This window comes from Pelodiscus sinensis, chromosome 2, assembly GCF_052426305.1.
Source record: "Pelodiscus sinensis isolate ZL-2025 chromosome 2, ASM5242630v1, whole genome shotgun sequence".
NCBI classification, from domain to species: Eukaryota; Metazoa; Chordata; order Testudines; family Trionychidae; genus Pelodiscus; species Pelodiscus sinensis.
This window is the reverse complement of record NC_143053.1, coordinates 164736223-164754893: the sequence shown is the minus strand read 5'-3', so window position 1 is coordinate 164754893 and position 18671 is coordinate 164736223. Positions and strand designations below refer to the sequence as shown.

At 42.1% G+C, this 18671-nt stretch overlaps 1 protein-coding gene and 1 pseudogene across 1 annotated transcript in view; both read left to right on the top strand.

The window, feature by feature from the left end:
- Positions 1-18671, top strand: part of CNTNAP2 (contactin associated protein 2) — a 1659707-nt gene that overhangs the window by 504261 nt on the left and 1136775 nt on the right. The gene's annotated exons all lie outside the window — the stretch shown is intronic.
- Positions 2841-14119, top strand: LOC142827424 (serine/threonine-protein kinase Nek1 pseudogene; annotated as a pseudogene).

The following is an 18671-nucleotide window of genomic DNA, read 5'->3' as shown; positions in this document are numbered from 1 at the left end:
GTGAGATTCCAAGCAGCTCTTCTCTTGCAGGGTTCTGGAGCAGCTTTTCAGGTGACTGTTTCTGTACTAATAACTTCTCCAGTTCTTCTGTGGTCTTTCTGTGTCTTCTCTCCTCCAGAACTTTGTCCCCTCCTGAGCTTTTGCTTGCCAACTGTGGTTCTTACACACAGTTTAAACCCATTTCATATTAATTTACTATTTTAATTTCACCATCACTTTTCAGGGATTTGTCTATATTAATTGATATAAGGTATACAAACAGGCCAGTCAGCTCAACCAACCAGCTTCTGGCTTGTTTTGCATTTTCATTTTCTTATAGCCAATCATCTTCAACTGAGTTGTGACATCACATACTCACCTGGGTCACTTGTATCTATCCTTGTGACCAACCTGTATTAATTCCTGTTGGGTTTTCCTAGCTGACCTTTGGATGAATCTGAGCTACTGTTGGTCTCAAAATCCCATTAGTTTCTGTTGGCTAAAATGTATCCCTATGGAGTTTTGCTGTTTTACCATTACATCACAAGATGCAAAATTATTACCGTAAATTAGTGTATATAACCTGCACTCGTGTAAACCTGCACCCGTGCACAACCTAGGGTTTTTCCTAAATGTGTAAAAAAAAAAAAAAAAAAACACAACCTCTAAGATATCCTGTACACATTGATAGCCCACGGGTTATATTCGCTACTTTAAGGTACCTGGTAATTGCTGGCCGGCCTGCTGGAGGGGAGCCGCACTCGCACCCAGGCTCCGCGCAGCCAAGCGCAACCCACCCTTCTCCGGGAGGGGGGAACAGAGAGCACAGGCCGGCTGGCCAGCCTGCAAGAGGGGAGCCACACATGTGCCCAGGCTCCACGCAGCCGCAGCCAGGCGCAACCCCCCTCCTCTGGGAGGGGGGAACAGAGAGTGTAGGAGAGCTGGTCTGCCTGTGGGAGGGGAGCTGCACTTGCGTCCAGGCAAGTAAAAATAAACATGGATACCCCACGGACATGGATACCCCACGGGGGGTTGCGGGATTTGTAAAACTTTGTATAACCGTGGGTTATATGCACTAAAACATGGTACATCACATGTGTAGACGCATATGAGCTTTATAATTGGAATCTCTCATTCTTATTGCATCATCCTGTATTTGCCATTTTTCCTAATTTGAACTGCTATTAAGTTTTATTAAATTAAAGCCTTATTTCTGAAACTAATCATCATTCTAAGCCTGTCAAAGAGTCCTGACAGTATCATCACCTTTTATGTCAATTTAAGCAATTTTACCATTTTGTAATTTAAACCTCTTTTGCAGTTTTTCTATGGATCTTCAATCTTAGTAAGGTATTTCAGGCAACTGAGGCAACATCTTTCATCACAGTGCATGGAGGTGCCTTTGCTAATTACAGAGCCTGTGGGAATCATCTTTGAAATCTAATGTGTTCCCATATATTTTCATCAGTCTGAGGCATATGCAGTGAGTGATTTCTCTGTGTGTGCCATGTCTATCTTGAATAAAAGTGTAGAGTTATATTTTCAAATCATGTGAGTTTTTAGGTGCTAGCACAGCCATGTATCTCATTAGTGCAAGTGATATACTTAAGAAGTAGTTTAACAATTCTCACAATGCGAGATGCGAGGTACTAGCTTCTGATATTTGGAGGCCAATTGAGGTGATGGCTTTGTCTAGTTTATGGTCATAATGCTTCATTTATTTCTTCACTCACTGCCTTGTTGGCTGGATAAGGATTACTCTGAGAATGTCCAGGGACTTTGCTGTGTTCATGAAGAAAGGATCAGAAAATTTGCAAGATTTAAGGGGTGGACATTATAAAAGCCTTTCCCCCCACCCTCTGCAGGGGAATTTGAGTTCAGATTTGTACCTGGTAGGACAGTGGTATGTAAAAAGCGGCCCATGAACCTGACACCATTGTCATAGAATTGTAGGTTTGGAAGAGACTTCAGGAGGTCATTGAGTCCAACCCCCTGCTAAAAGCAGGATGAATCCCAATTAAATCATCTCAGCCAGGGCTTTCTGAGCCAGGACTTAAAAACTTCTAGGAATGGAGATTTTCCCACTTTCCTAAGTAACTCATTCTATTCCTTCACTGCTTTCTGAGTGAAATAGTTTTTTCGTAATATCCAATATAGATCTCCCCCATTGCAACTTGAGTCAATTGCTCCTAATTCTGTCATCTGTCACCACTGAGAACAGCCTCTCTCAATCTTCTTTGGAACCCCCCTTCAGTAGTTGAAGGGTTAGCTCCTGGCAGGCTGCCAGCATTATATTTATCTGCACATCCACAGGTATGGCCACTTGCAGCTCCCGATGGCCACAGATCACTCTTCCTTTAAGAGCAAAGTGGACAGGACAGCACTTCCCACCGTCCCCATTGCTTGGGAACAGCAATGTATGGCCACTGAAAGCTGTAAGCAGCTGCACCTGAGGATGCACACATCAATATGGTTCCAATCGCCCATCAGGGGCTAACCCTAGCCAACCATGTCTTGCCCACCGGTTGCTTATTGCCTACTTTGGTGTAAGAGATAATGGTTTGTCCATGACTGAGGTGTGTGATTCTTGTATTCTCTAGGTGTAATCAATACCAGGCTGTGACCAGCTCTTTTGAGTGTGCACAGAAATTACTTGTAAAAGTCTCATGCTGTCATAGCTAGTGGAATAGCTAGTAGAAAAGCACAGGAGAGAAGATATTTGGAGTCACATGGTGTAGCCAGACAGAACTCCCCTCTTGCAACATCCATCTTGCTTGCCCCTCTAAGGTACCTCAGAGCACACAGGGCATAGAGAGCAATAAAATCAGCATAGTCTTTGATGCCTTGACAGAGGCCCGGATATGCTAGCTCATCTGACCCTGGATAACTGTAAACATAGATTAGAGGGTGACCAAGCTAGTCGTCAGCCAAGAGGCTGTGAGAAACTGCCCTTGGCTGGCACTGCTATTGATATGATCGCATACAAGCATCCTGGGAAGGAATCTTCTGCCGAGCAAAGAATGTCCAGTACTCCCAATTTAGTTATCTCTCTTACAAGTGTAAATCACGTCACAACTCCCTTGTATGAACTGGCATCACAAAGATGAACCAGCACAATCTGGCATCATAGATAAGAAAGAGAATACGTGACTCCACGGGTATAAAGATGGGTCCAGCAGCATACTCACTCTGAGCATCAATCTACCATCTACCTGCTGGTCGAGTTAGGTGATTGCCTCTTGAGGTCCACATGGGGACACCCAGCCTCATATTTGTCTTTCCCAGGGAATTGAGGGACTGATCCTGGCCTGACACACTGGAATTGAAGGATGCAGAAGGGGGTAAACATTGCACCTGTATGTGTCCTTCTGTTTTAGTACATGCATAGAATAGAGCAATTTTAAGATTAAGCTGTCACTTGGTACCATTATTTTCTATCTTCCTTTTTCCTTTGTAACCATTTTAAGAACTGTATTTGCTAGCAGTTAAGAAGTAGAATAATAACCACCGTAACCACATGCTTTAGAAACCTCTTGAATAAACCTGTAACTGTTTAAGCTTTAACCTGATTCCTTCTGTTGCTGTAACAGAACCAGACGCAATCAAAAGAACTCCAGCTGGTCATAGGGGGCAGGCACAGGCAGAGCTAGGCATTTGGATCGTGTTGCTTCCAGGGGACAGATCTGTAGGGCACCTGTCAGCCTTCCATAGGCTGCCTGCTGTGAAGGGACACCGGTCCTAGCAGTTGAAGACTCGGGTGAATAACATACACACACACCACCCACTGCCCTGACCATTGGCTGACACATGGGGAAGTCACATGTCTGTGCATAATTTTGCTTAGTTACAGCGGTAGTAATTACCTACACTTCAGATGGAATGTTCACAGGAATGTCCATTCAGTGTAGATGGGCATCTTTCATTCTCAACTAAGTGTTCTTCTGATGAGCCACTTAACTTGAACAGTCCCTTCAAGATTCACAGGCTTAAATACCTCGTGGATGCTACCCATTAGCAAACATTTTTTAAATATAGGAATAAAGCCAATAGTCAGAACTTCAAATACAAAAACCATACAGACATACAAATAGCATAGTCATATTCAGTCAATCATAAGCTTTCCACGTTATAATCAGATAATATCACATCCTTCTATCCTTAAATTCTAAGAATCTACTAAATAATTACTTAAATTATTATTTTTCCACTGGCTAATTAGTAATAGCCATAGTATTCATGAATGTAAAATCCATTAGTGAATGAATGCACCACATGTCATCCTGAAAATGCTCACATACGTTATTATAGGCAAAAGCTGTTTCAAGATTGTTTCAAAGAATTTTTTTAAAGATAATGCTTTTGTTTTATCTGCTTGAAAAGCTCGTCTCCCTTAGGACTCTGAATGAATCCAAATAAAAATACTTTGACATTCATGAATAATATAGCCGTCCCATACTAACACCAACAAAACCTTAATACAACAGCCACTTGCATTCTCTGTGGTTTTCCTTTTTTGAATGCAAAAACACTTCAGGCTCAGTTCATCATTCACAAATAGTTTTGAGTTTCAGAGAAGAAACTTGTCCTTAAAGCTTTTGTCTCCCTCATTGCTATTCCTGGTGGTGGTCAAATATTATTCTTGTCGTCTTATGTATATTTCTGTCTCGCTTTTGTCTGTTCCATATCCTGCTGCATGCTGCCTCCTGCCTATGTCTCACCTTTAGAGTCAACAACAAGGCACATCAGCTTTTTCTAATGCAGCTCATTTTATCTCTTTGAGCATTTGTATTTCTTTTTGTTTTGGACGCAGTTGTGATTCACTCAGTTGACCTTAGTGCTTGTTTTCTGTGCTTCAACAATCTGGTTGGTTTTAATGAAAAACTTGTCATAAATATTTTAGAACATGATGCTTAAAAGTACAAGTGAAATATTCACACTTACCAGTTGTCTAAAACAAAAAGCCCTTTCAAATGCTGATGAAATAATGAGCAATAGGAGAAGCTATTGTGTGAATAAACTGCAATAAGAAGCAGCAATTGACCAGAACATAGCAATGATCCCCAAATCTGTTCTTAGTGAAGGGGAAAAGATTTGCAAACAGGAAACACTTCCAATGTGTTCTGCAGGGCCGCCCGGATGGGGAGGGAGGCAAGTGGGGCAATTTGCCCCAGGCCCCACAGGGGCCCCCACGAGCATTTCTGAAGTCTGAGATCTGTAGTATTTTTTTTATGGAAGGGGCCTCTGAAATTGCTTTGCCCCAGACCCCCTGAATCCTCTGGGTGGCCCTGGTACTATGATACGCCAACATTGGAAATCCTAACTTTGAGAGAGAAATAAATAAATAAAGTACTCTTAGTATTCAAAACACAGAGAAAAGAGAAATTCAGAAGTGAGGCTGGAGCAACAGAGTAGGAATAAAACATTACCAAATTATTTCTATTCACCAAGGTCCAGTGAATGTATTACAGATGTGATAATATTCCCATTTGTAACTTTATTTGTATAATTGGCTTATTTGATATATCAAATTAAAATAAACTTTCAACATTCAAAACATGTAGAACTTAAAATAATAATAACTAATCCACTTACTTCCAAGGGACTCCATGCATGCACAAGGATTCAATTGTTGAATATTAGACTGTGAATCTCCAGCAACTTTGTTTCAATTATCTTACTCTTTCTGTTCTCTTATTGTTTCATATGTTCTTCTATGTTTGACACTGTAGATGGGGAAAAACACTCATTGGCAAAATGAAGTAGAATATTAAGGCTTGATCTTGCTTGCATTTCAGTTAGGGTTTTGTCATTGACTCAACAGGATCGGGGCCTGTTTGCAATTTGCAAACGGAAAATATTTCCTATAGTTGGAGACCATACCAGTAAAGCAAGTATCATCAAACTGTCCTTTAAGAAGTCAGATGTAGTCTTTGAAGGTCAATGAAATTGTGTTGATGGCTTTATTTCACTGTTAATGAGCAGAAAAGTAATTTCTACTCTATATGGGTATGTCTACACTACAGCACTAATTCGAACTAAGCTAATTTGAATTAGCGCATCTAGACTTAAAAACTAGTTCGAATTAGCATTTTGCTAATTCGAACTAGCATGTCCACACTGAGTGGACCCTGAACTGAGGTTAAGAATGCCGTAAGCAGCGCCGGCAGTGCATCAGATTAAGACTTAGAGCGTGGAGCTGCTGTCTCAGGCTAGCCGAGGGCTGTGCTTAAAGGGACCCAACCCCCACCCAGACAGACAGTTCTCAGGAGTGCCCCGCTTGCAAAGCAGTCCTGGCTTGGAGTGCCCTGAGTGCCCACACTCGGCACATCACAGCACTCGGCCATCAGCCTGGCTGTACTTGCCGCAGGCTGCCATCTGGAAGGGGGGGTCAATCAAGGGGCTTCAGGAGAGTTTCCACCCCGAGGAGCCCGCAGAGCCAGCCCAGTCCTCCCCATTGGGGGCTCGTACCCCATTCCTCCCTCACCTCCTTCCACTTACCCCTCCCTAGCCCCCCTTCCTGATGTACAAAATAAAGGACACGTGTGTTCAAAAATAGAAACTCTCTTTATTGAACAGAACTCAAGGATACTGGGAAAAGAAGGTGGGAGAGGGGAAGAGAGAGGGTGGGAGAGGGGAGGGCAACTAAAATGATTAGGCGATTGGAACAGGTCCCATATGAAGAGAGGCTAAAGAGACTGGGACTTCTCAGCTTAGAAAAGAGGAGACTGAGGGGGGATATGATAGAGGTCTATAAAACCATGTGGAGAGGGTGCATAAAGAAAAGTTCTTCATTAGTTCCCATAAAAGAAGGACTAAAGGATACCAAATGAAATTAATGGGTAGCAGGCTTCAAACTAACAACAGAAAGTTCTTCTTCACAAAGCAAATAGTCAACCTGTGGAACTCCTTGCTGCAGGAGGCTATGAAGGCTAGAACTATAACAGAGTTTAAAGAGAAGTGAGATCAAGTCATGGAGGTTGGGACCATGGAGTGCTATTAGCCAGGGGGTAGGAATGGTCTCCCTGGCCTCTGTTTGTGGAAGGCTGGAGATGGATGGCATGAGACAAATGGCTAGGTCATTGTCTTCAGTCCATCCCCTCCAGAGTACCTAGTGTTGGCCGCTGTCGGCAAACAGGCTACTGGGCTAGATGGACCTTTGGTCTGTCCCAGTATGGCCATTCTAAGCTCAGGGCTCAGGGTTGGGGGTCTCAGTGGACCACCTTGATTTTCATGCCAACCTGCTCCTGGGTGGCCAGGCTGGCAGCTATCCTGCCCTAGACAGCCACTTTCCTGTGCCTAGTGCGGAGGTCATGGATGAGGTCCACAATGTCTGCACTAGACCAGGCGGACGCCCGCCTCTTGCAGACCTGGACAGGCTCCCGGGAGCCGCCAGCCTGGTCCCGGGAAGAGGGGGAGGGCTGGGTGGCAACAGGTGGCTGGCTCGAGCTGTGCCAGGTGCAGGGTCTGCTGGCTGGGTGCTGGCAGGCTTGCACCTGGCACGGGCACCGTAGCCAGCCCGTGCCCCTTTAAGGGCTCCGGGGCCGGGAGGGTGGCAGAAGAGTTTCCCTGGTGGTGCCCAGAGTGGCCACCAGGGAAAGCTGGGGAGGGCTAGCCTCCCACTAGTTCGAATTAAGGGGCTACATAGCCCTTAATTCGAACTAGTTAATTCGAACTAGGCGTTAGTCCTCGTAGAATGAGGTTTACCTAGTTCGAATTAAGCGCACCGCTAGTTCGAATTAAGTTCGAACTAGCGGTTTGCATGTGTAGCGCCTACCAAAGTTAATTTGAACTAATGTCTGTTAGTTCGAATTAACTTTGTAGTGTAGACATACCCTATGAGACTTCATGTTAGCACAGTCCAATGCTAGTTTTTGAATGGGGTGTTTTTTGCTAACTATCTTAACTCACTGATAGAAAAGGCTTCTGGCATTTGGCATCTTTTTTGCTACTCAACTCGGTCTGTACACATTGGTTTTGCCCCATTCCTAGTGTAGTCCCCTTACTAAAGGAGCTTCTGACTTTTACTGGGAGGATCCTTTGTGCTGAAATCTAGCCCTTGGGAAGTCTACAACTCCCATGAGCCCTTGGGAAAAAGGAGGGAACTTAGGGTGAGATTCATTTTTGGCGATAGGAGCCAGATTGGTAATGTGGAGTCTTTTTCCAGTCCAGGAGCTGCTGCAGGAAGCAAGTGCCCGCTGCTGAGAGCCTGCTTGGGTTTGGATCTAACAGACTGCTTCTGGGGCTGTAGGTGATTGTACATGTTGGGAGGAGACTCTGGCTGTGCCTGTGGCATTTGGTGGGGCCTGCTGTAGTGGCAGAGGGATTGTGCAGCTGCAGCACTGGGACTCCAGCCCCTTCTCCCCTCCCCCCCCCCGGCCATCCCACAACAGGGCCAGAGCACACAAAATCTACTAGGCTGTGCCTCGGTAGGCTCTGGTGTGTGAGGGGAATGTCAGAGGTGTCTTTCTTATTCTCTGTTGGCAGGTTATGTTAATGAAGGGGTGTGTGTGTGTGTGTGTGTGTGTGTGAGTGTGTTTATTTCTCACTTGTGTGCAGCCCCCCGACTGATTTTTCTGTGGGTCAGTGACTCCTGACCCAAAAAAGGTTCTCCAACCCTGTAAAATGATCTTGCTTCTGTGAGTAGAGATTGTGAAGAACAGATAGCCAGTGGCCTTTCCACCCTTCCCCCCCATCTTATAACCTGACCTTTCCCACTGAAAACATCCTTGCTGGGTCATGGGATCATGCATTTCCATTGTGTGCATGCTCTGCAAAGAGTCCTTCATATGAATTGTAAATCTTTTGTCTGTACCTATCCCTCACCATCTGTTGAATGTCCAGTTAAACAGATAATGGTTCTAACATTTTTCTGGCAAGTCACTGTCTTTATTTCTGGGTCATTGTCTTGTGGATATTACTGGAAGATATTGTAATGCTGGCTAACAGCTGTCCAGTAGAATTTTTTAACTCCATGCACAATTGTGGTACATACATGATGTTCAGCAGATGGAGTTTTCAAATTATAGGCATATTTTGTACAAAATATAACAATATTGAAGTGGTGAATATGAGATACAGTGTGTCACATGGGGTACAGTGTGTCCCAGTCTTTATATAGTTCATCTCATGAACTGCATGAGAAATAATGTAAATAGAAAACACATGGATCTTCTCTATGTATGTGAAGTGAGGTAAGATCGGTGATGATTAGGACTCTTGTCCCCTCCGGGATAGCTGGAGTGCTGTCCTTTACAAAAGAGTCATGGATAGACATAAATAGTGGCAAAATAGGAAGCTATTTGGCTACCATTATAACCTCTTAGTACTGTAAAATACTGAAACAGGGGAAAGAAATAATGTGATAAAATGAGGGCTTCATCTGCAGAATGGAAGTGTGAGGCTATTATTCATGTTTCAGCCTTCACAATTAGTCTTTCATTATTCACAAGCAACTTTGGATTACTCAGTATGATAGAACATTCATAATAGCCTTTTCTTTTGTGAACAATCCTATAAACCGCAAAAGACATCTCTGTGACTGGAAAAGGCTGACTTAAATCCATGAGTATAGAGAAATTGAAAGACAGTACCTTAACTTAAATCCTCTTTTACTTCTGTCTCATATGAACACAGAGAAGTCTATTCTCCCCCACTGTCTGTGCAGAACTCACTGCAGAGTTTAGAGGAAATGCACATACTGAAAGGAGAAAGTACAGTAATCCAGGCTATATAAGATCACAGATCTGAAACAATTATGATGTAGCAAATTAAAAATGGAAAGTAAAAGTCTAGGGAGTTGTAAAGATCCCATTCAGAGCTTGTTAAAGAAGAGACAATCCTTCCCTGGAGTACTGGATAGAAATTTTCCCCTTCGTTACACCATCATCCTAGCTGTCATGGTTGGCGGCAAGTTCATGCAGAGGGGTTGATGAATAGATAGCTAGGTGAGAATCTGTTGGGGTTAATTAAGAAGTAATGTCCTAATTAATCTGTCCCAGGTATAAAGAAATTTTTCCTTGGCTCTTTCCTATATGTCAGTTTGTTCAGAGAGAGATCTTAGAACTAAGCAACCCTGAATATGGGAACTAGCCAGCTTAATAACATTTTTGGGGGAGGGCAAGTATGCAGTGGGTGATAGTTCAAATTGAACAACATATTTCTGATTTATAACATTGATATTTTGCTGTCCTCTCTCAGTACAGTAAGCCTGTCTGACCCTTCTTTAAGATGCCACCCTGAGATGATACTCAGGTAGAGTGACAATTTACTCTAAGGATTAAAAAATACCCAGTCTTAGCCTAACTGTTCCCACTGAAGTCAGTGGGGAATGTTATCACAGACTTCAAGGGGAACAGAGTTAGGCCAACACTGGACACATTTGAAAATTGCATTCTAAATAGCTTATGACTTTCAGATAGACAGCTTGCTAAGGTTGAAACTGTAGTTTAATTCTGTCCTTGCTAGTGAAGGTAGCAATACGCTTCTCCACAGATGCCAAAGTCAGATAAATCCAGGTATTTGACCATCCTTATTACCTGTGTAGTATCAAGTTTAGAGAAGACTAGATGTTCACTCCCATCCACCAGCACACAAGTACTTGCTTCTAGTGCACACTTTATAGGCTGCTGCTAGTACAGATTTGTAACATTGGTGTTTCCATACTGCTTGAGAGCTGTGGTGATTCTAGTCCAGTATCCTGTTTCAGAGAGTGGCCAGCCCCAGACGTTTCAGAGGAGCATGGAAGAACCTCACAATATGCCTATATGGGAAAATTTGTTGCCTATGCCATTATCATCCTAATCCCTTTCAGTTACAGACTGATTTTAATCATGGAGTGTTTAGTAATTCACCCTCCATTCCCATTTAGTGCTTGGACTCTGCTTTGATTGTCACATGGGGTAGTCTACACAGGGAGGAGGGAGAAATTAGGTCAGTATAACTATGTAGTTCAGGAGTGCAGAGAGAACTGTCCTATTCATAGGATGGTTCAGGAAAATTGCCCCAGGCTCTGTGCTTTGGGGGCCCCCAGGCTTCAAGGGGACAGGAGTCCTGCACAATGTGGGGGCTAGCAGTAATGATTCTAGCACCACTCCTCTCCAACTTGCCTCTGCTTAAGGGGGACATAGGGCCTGAGCTGTATGGAGAGTTGGAAGTAGTGATGTTGTCCACATTTTGCTACACTCTGCCTCGCTAGTGTAGGTTTACCTGCAAATAAGAAATGGGATAGAAAAGGGCCCCAAAACTACATTGGAAAGACACATTGACAAAAGTCTAGGAAAAATAGTGTTGGGACAAGACAGAAGCAATCTCTGTGTATCAGAAAACCAGCTCTTAAGTTAATAGTCCTAAGGAAACAGAATAAGAAAAAATCTTTGGGTCTGAAGGAAGTAGCTGACCTTATTAGTACAAGAAAACCATCTTCTTTTCAGCCACCTGAAAACAGATTGTTTTTTCTCTGAATCAGTACATTTTACTGCCTTTGTTCATTGGCAAGATGTCCCATTTCAAGTGCACTATATACTTTCCAATGGATTAAATACCTGTAAGTTCTCAGCATGAAGTGTGCAATTAGCTGTTTCTTTAAGACAAACCAGCAATTGAAGATAAGGGTTGATTTCTAAATACTCAACATAGAATGCCTCAACAAACAAAAACCCATACCAAAAATACTTTGCAAAATGTATTTTGAGAAATCCTATCCAATAGTGATTATTGAAATGCAAAATTAAAAGCTTTCCTGTAGGAACACACACTCCTGATGATTTCAGAAAACTGCTATACATAACTATACTGATCAGGAAATCCAGATGCTTGATTTTATCCTTTTTGAATATTCTAATTGAATCCTTTTGAAGTTATGGACCTACGATGAGATCCAAAGACCACGGCACTATGGGTAGGTATAATGAGCCACATTCAGAATCTCTTCTTTTTCTATATGTAGACGTTCTAGAACCCATTACAGAAAGTAATTTAATGCTATATTTTATTATGTGTAATAAATATAAATTGCCTATTTTAATGGAGTCAATTAAATTTATATATTATTTATCCATGATACTGTAAGGTCATCCTTAAAGGTGTTCTAATATTGTGCAGAATCAGGTAATTTACCTAATAATTATAGAACTAGTAACATGGTTTTGTGAGGTTTATATTCTAAAGTGCAGTACTTCATAAAGTATTTTTCTCTGCGTATCTACTAATGGCAGAAATGGTTGTAACTTGGATAACTGTGTTGTAACGGGGCAGATATCTTATGTATTACTCAGGACTGAATATTAATGTAGTCTATTATTGAAAATCGTGCCAATCATAATAGGAACAGTAAAGAGTAAATTGCAGTTCCTTCCTCTGTGAACGTAGTCTTATATAGCCTTCATGTTATACATCGGTGCCATCTCCCTCTGCACCTTAAGGAGTGTGTGTTCAACCTCTACTCAACCCTAGGGCTTACCACTACCCAACTCCTTCCCAAGTCACTGCCCTACCTCTTCCTACCCCATTCCCTGAGTGCCCTATACCTGTTTTTCCTACCCCATTCCCTGAGTGCCCTATACCTGTTTTTCCTCTCCCTCTTGCATACCACAAAATAGATAATTGCACCAGGCAGGAGGCTCTGGGAAAGAGGGGGAAGAGCTGATTGACAGGGCCCTCAGAAGGTGGGAAGCACTGTGAGGTAGAAAGAGGAACTTGGCTGATGATCGGTGCTAAGCACTTACTAATTTTTTTTCTGAGTGCGCTCCATGGAGTCAGCACTTGTGGTATTAATGTGAGAAGAAGAACTGGGTTTAAATTGCAGCAAGGGACGTTTAGGTTGGACATGTCATTAAGAAAAGCTTTCTAATTGTCATGGTGGTTAAACATTGGAATAAATTACCTGGGGAGGTTGTGGAATCGCATTCATTGAAGATTTTTTTTAAGAGCTGGTTAGACAAACACCTGTCAGGGATGGTCTAGATAATAGTCCTACCATTACTACAGGGGAGTGGATGAGATGACCTCTCAGGGTCCTTCCAAGCCCACTGTTCTATGGTTCTATGATCCAGAGGTAGAGCATAGTCTAGAATAACTTTTGATTTGCAAAAAGTGGAGTTGTGCTCAGAGGATCAGATCATGGATTGGTTTGTACAGATTTGCTTAGCACTAAAACATGTACATGACAGAAAAAATTTGCATCGAGATATAAAGTCACAGAATATATTTTTAACCAAAGATGGAACAATACAACTGGGAGACTTTGGAATAGCTAGAGTCCTTAACAGTACCGTAGAGCTGGCTCGCATTTGTATAGGAACACCATATTATTTGTCACCTGAAATCTGTCAGAACAAACCTTAAAACAATAAAAGTGACATATGGGCTCTTGGTTATGTTCTGTATGAAATGTGCACGCTTAAACATGCATTTGAAGCTAGTAACATGAAAAACCTGGTACTAAAGATAACCTCTGGATCTTTTCCTCCTGTTTCTCTGCATTATTCCTATGATCTACGTAATCTGCTTTCACAATTATTTAAAAGGAATCCTAGGGATAAACCATCTCCATATTGGAGAAAATCTTTTTAGCCAAATGGGTAGAAAAATTTCTTACACCATAGCTTATTGCAGATGAATTCAGTCACAAAGTATTCCACAAGTTTGGTGCCTATGCTGCACCAGTAAAAAGATGAGCTCAAGGACAAATCTGTGCTTCACCTGTGCCAGCTCAGAAAATTACTAAACTTGCTGCAAAATATGGAGTGCCTTTAATGATCAAGAAATCTGGTGATGCATCTAAGAAAAATCATGAAAAAAGCTATTAGCTAAATGTAGACAGGCCCAACCAATTCTGATGAAGAAAATGAATCCAGGGGAAGAAAGGAGGAAAATGTTTGAGGAAGCTGCAAAAAAGAGAAGATTTGAATTACCAGACAAGGAAAAATGACAGAGAGACCAGATGAGTTTACTGAAGGCTGAGCACATGAGAAGACTAGAGAAGGAAAGGATGGAACGGATAAACAGAGCCAGGGAACAAGTCTGGAGAAATGTGCTTAATACTGGTCGAAGTGGTGATGTTAAAGCACTGTTTTTTGGTGGTGCCTTCCCCTGTGCTTACCAGAAGACTACCATGCTATCTTTGACTAGATGCAACAGCTAAAGGAAAATATTAAAGTAGGTGAGGAGAGAGAAACCAGATGGAGGGCAGAAATACAAAGTCGGGAACCTATTGAAAGAGGATTTCCACCTGGAGTACGTCCAGGATTTCCTAATGGGCCTGATGGTCATCACCATTTACCAGATGCTGATGCAATTAGAAGAAAAAATCAAAAGATTGAAGGAGGTGTCTAAAGAAGCCAATGCAAACAGGTTGGATCGTGCTGATCCGCGACTCCATCCTTATGTGTGTAGAGCTTTGTTCTGTGTTGTGTGTAGCTTAATCCTAAGCACTTTTTAATGCCATCTTCAGTCCCTGAATCTGTTTTGTCTGTTAATGTGTTGTTTCTCACAGAAGGCACAATCTTTTTTGGGGAAGGATAGCTCAGTGGTTTGAGCATTGGCCTGCTAAACCCAGGGTTGTGAGTTCAATCCTTGAGGGGGCTGCTTAGGGATCTGGGGCTAATCAGTCAGGGATGGTACTTGGTCCTGCCATGAGGGCAGGGGACTGGAATCAATGACCTTTCAAGGTCCTTTCCAGCTCTATGAGATGGTACAACTTTAAATGGGGGACTACACTTACGTCAGTTTGACTATTGATTAATAATGTATTTTTTACTGAGTACTTTCACCATTTTAGATAACAACTAGTCTACATGTGTAACTAAGGGTGTGTCTAGACTACAGAGTTTTGTTGACAAAAGTGGACTTTTGTCGACAAAACTATACCTGCGTCTACACTACCGCTGAGTTCTGTCGACATAACGTCGACAGAACTCAGCAGTTTTGTCGACGCTGGTAAACCTCATTTTACGAGGCATAACGCCGTCTGTCGACAGTTATGTCGACAGAAGGTGTTATTGCATGTAGGGTTGTGTCTAGACTACAGGGTTTTGTCGACAAAGCAGCTTGCTTTGTCGACAGAACTGAATGTAGTCTAGACGCTCTTTGTCGACAGAAGCTTTGTCGACGGTATCTGTCGACAAAACTTCTGTCGACAAAACCCTGTAGTCTAGACGTACCCTAAGTTTGGCCAGTTAGATATTAGGCATGCTTCTTTCCACCGGACATCCCAAAAGTGAATAAATTAGTCAATGGCATAGCGCTTATTTGGAGTGATTTTAACAAAGTGAGGCATGAATATGTCATCAGGAAAAATGCCTCATGGGGGACATTTTCAAAAGCACAGAAGAGAATTAGGATGGCAAATTACATTAATTTTTTTTCCATGAAAATTTTGAAACCTAATTCCCCTTGTGCCTTTCAAAATCTACTCTTTATGTTTAAGCAATCTCTCTGTTTCACATTTACCCTGAAGATTCAAGGGAAGGCATTTCAGTAGGCCATATTTGCAAAAGTGGAGTTGTGCTGATTTATACCCACTGAGAAACCTCTGAGTATGTTTTTTTAACAAATAGTGAACATCTTCAAACTGAAGTTGTCATTTGAATACCATTTCGTTAGTGAAAACTGAAATAATATGCTGGCCCTGCTCATGCAAATAATGATGTATGGTGAGTACTAGTCAAGGAAGATCATGTGTAAAGTGAACCCCAGTGTTCTTATTGCCTGAAAGTTGTCATATATGTTCACTTTGTATGTTAATGTACACACAGTACATTTTTTTGTTATTTCCAATTATAGCATTTTGTTTTATTTATTTTTCAACCTATCTGTGTTTGGAGACACAGAAAATGCTTCATAAGTACAAAATTATGTTAAAAGCAGATGGAAGAATCATTACAACCATGTTTAGATCCTTAGCTAAACTTTTTAGTCTAAGCAGATTTAAAAAAAACCTGAAAATACAATTGCAGTTAATAATTTACACTATTTTTTATAACGGAGAAATAAGAGTATTTATTTTATTACATGACATTTCATCCTCTTTGTTGGTCGGTTAGCCAGAGTTTCTGGAATAAGGACAGTATCATGAGTTGAGTTTAACAATAGGACATCCACTATTATTGGAAAAGAGTGAAGAGGCAGCTCCCCTGCTACTGATGGTGCAAATAGCTTCCATTTCTCCTTGAGAAGGAAAATGCACACACTTCTGAGCCAGGGATCCTATTGTTTGGGAAAACCCACAGCCTTTAGTATCTGTCTGCCAGCACAATAACTGTCACAATGCATTTATTTTCATTTCTTGTCATTCCTTCTGGAGCAGGTCCAGTATATGCCTTCAGTTTTAACCAGCACAATTCTATTATCTGCTCTTCTATCCACATGTATGCACCTTACGGTTATCACAACTACTACCCACCACCACCACCTAAAATCTCCCATTTTTAAGAACATCAGCTTTTCACTACTCTTCTGCCTTCCCTTTTGAGTGTTCCTTTCACCAACTGACCCATCCCAACGTTATTAGGCCACGTCTTCACTCCACGGAAGATTGTCACTCACATAATCAACCTTCTGGAGTTTTATGTAGCAAGTCTAGTTATGACTCATTAAATCAGACTCAGAGGGTGTGCTTGCCAGTTTCCAGTACTCCTGCTCTTGCAAGGAGTAAGGGAAGCTGATGGGAGCATTTGCTCTCATCAGCCACCCCACTGTGGAGCCACTGCCAAACTTGGCTTAAAGTAAACCGACTTTACGCAGCTGGAGTTGTATACCTCAAGCCGAGCTGCTGCGTCTAGTGTACACTTGGCCTTAATCATTGGTATTTGGTTCAACAACTTAAGAGTGTTTGGTAGTTGAAACATGGTGAAATCAGTGTTCATAAAGGAAAGTAGAAGAATAATCTGGTCCTGGAGATTTAGTGGCCATAAGTGAGGCAGAGTTAAGATTTTGGTGGTGTGCAGTAGCTCTGGTAGTCATGTGGGCGAAGGAGCAGGAAGTGGGTTAACTTTTAATTTCCTTGCTTTTGTGATTTTGTTCTCTATGTAGCAATCTTAACATGTTTTACAACACATGCAAAATGAGAGGGAATCCGCATCCTTTAGAGTTTGATCCAAAACACATGGCAGGCAATAAATAGAAAGACTCCCACTGACTCTCAGTAGCCTTTGAATTAAGCCTTTCACACACGCTTTGTTGGCACCATTATTTCATATTTAATCCAAATCCGAGAGACGTGGAGTTAAATAAATGTGTGCTGAAACTCAGCAAGCTGACTGAAAATTGTGCAATAAGCATTGCTGCATAGTTGAAGTACATGAATGAACGTGTGTGTGTGTGTGTGTGTGTGTGTGTGTGTGTGTATGCATGAACATACTTGGTTTTTAAAGCCTATCACTCTGAAACACTAGCTTTTATGCTGGAGAAATTTGTCACTGCAGTGCTGGCATGATGGAATATAACACAATTTGTTTTGACTTCAACATAATTTTTCATTGGATGACTAGTCCACACAACTCGGGAGACATAAATGAGAGACCAGTCACCTCATTTTTGATCACTTGCCATACTTCATAAACTAATACATATGCAGTATTTTGGAGTGTAAATTTATTAGGCAAAAGGTACAAATCTTGAAAAAACGATGAAGATCAGGACTGTTGCAGTGACCTTGCTCTTTTTAGGGTGTGACCCTGTCAGAGATCTGACAATGTGCAAGACATACCATTAGGCTCTGACTCTAGCATATATTGTGCTAGGATTGACCTCTCCAGAGAACTATGAACTAAGTGTATGAATAAAGATGAGTAGCAGCCTGAAATTTTTTTCCAGGATAATTTTTATTAAAAAAATTAATTTGAAATATTTTTTCAAAAACATTTTCTCTTGAGCTATTTGAACCTGCCAATTGCTGAGCTTTTTGGCTTATTCCTATCATGTGCTTGGGAATTTGCTTAGACTCCAACATGGAATAGTCTCACTTAAAGTCAATAATCCTATACAGATACCGAACTTTAAGCACGTGGTTAGTGATTTTCAGGATCATATTTCCACTGTTCTTCTGCCCAAGCAATGGAAAAGCTAGTGGGATGGTGATTCCACTGATAAGGGGTCAACTGAAAAATCAAGTTTATGTAATGAGCATTGTGACGGCACGTTGGGGTCCCCCGTCTCCTGCACCCCGAAATGACACAACCAGACCGCACCAGCCGGTGGAGTAGAGGAAGTTTATTGCCTCTCCAGGATACAGCACAGCACAGATGTAATCTGGTCACAGAGCTGGGCTAGGATGCCTCAGGCCCCCTTGAGATGGGGGAGACTGGGCCCCTAAACTCCAGCCCCTTCCCTAGGCTGTCTCCTCCATGCTCCCAGAGAGCCACCAACCAACTAACTAAATTCCCTTCCAGCCCTGCCCCCCAGCCAGGGCAGCATCCACCTTCCTTTGTTCCTCTCCATGGGGGGTGTCTGGCCACTGGTTCAACAAGTTTGGCGTTACCTCTGCCTAGTGAGGTTTTCCCTGCTGGGTCTTGCTCCAGACAGCAGGGGTCACCACAGCCCAGCAAGTACCCCCACTATGTCACAAGCATCACAGCCCTTTCACAACGTTCTTTGATTTATTCAGATGGTTGACTTTGGAGATGGATGAGAATTGTTAATTTTCCTTTTTGCCTTCATTTATTTTCATACAAGTCCATATTTTGGGGTGGTTTCAA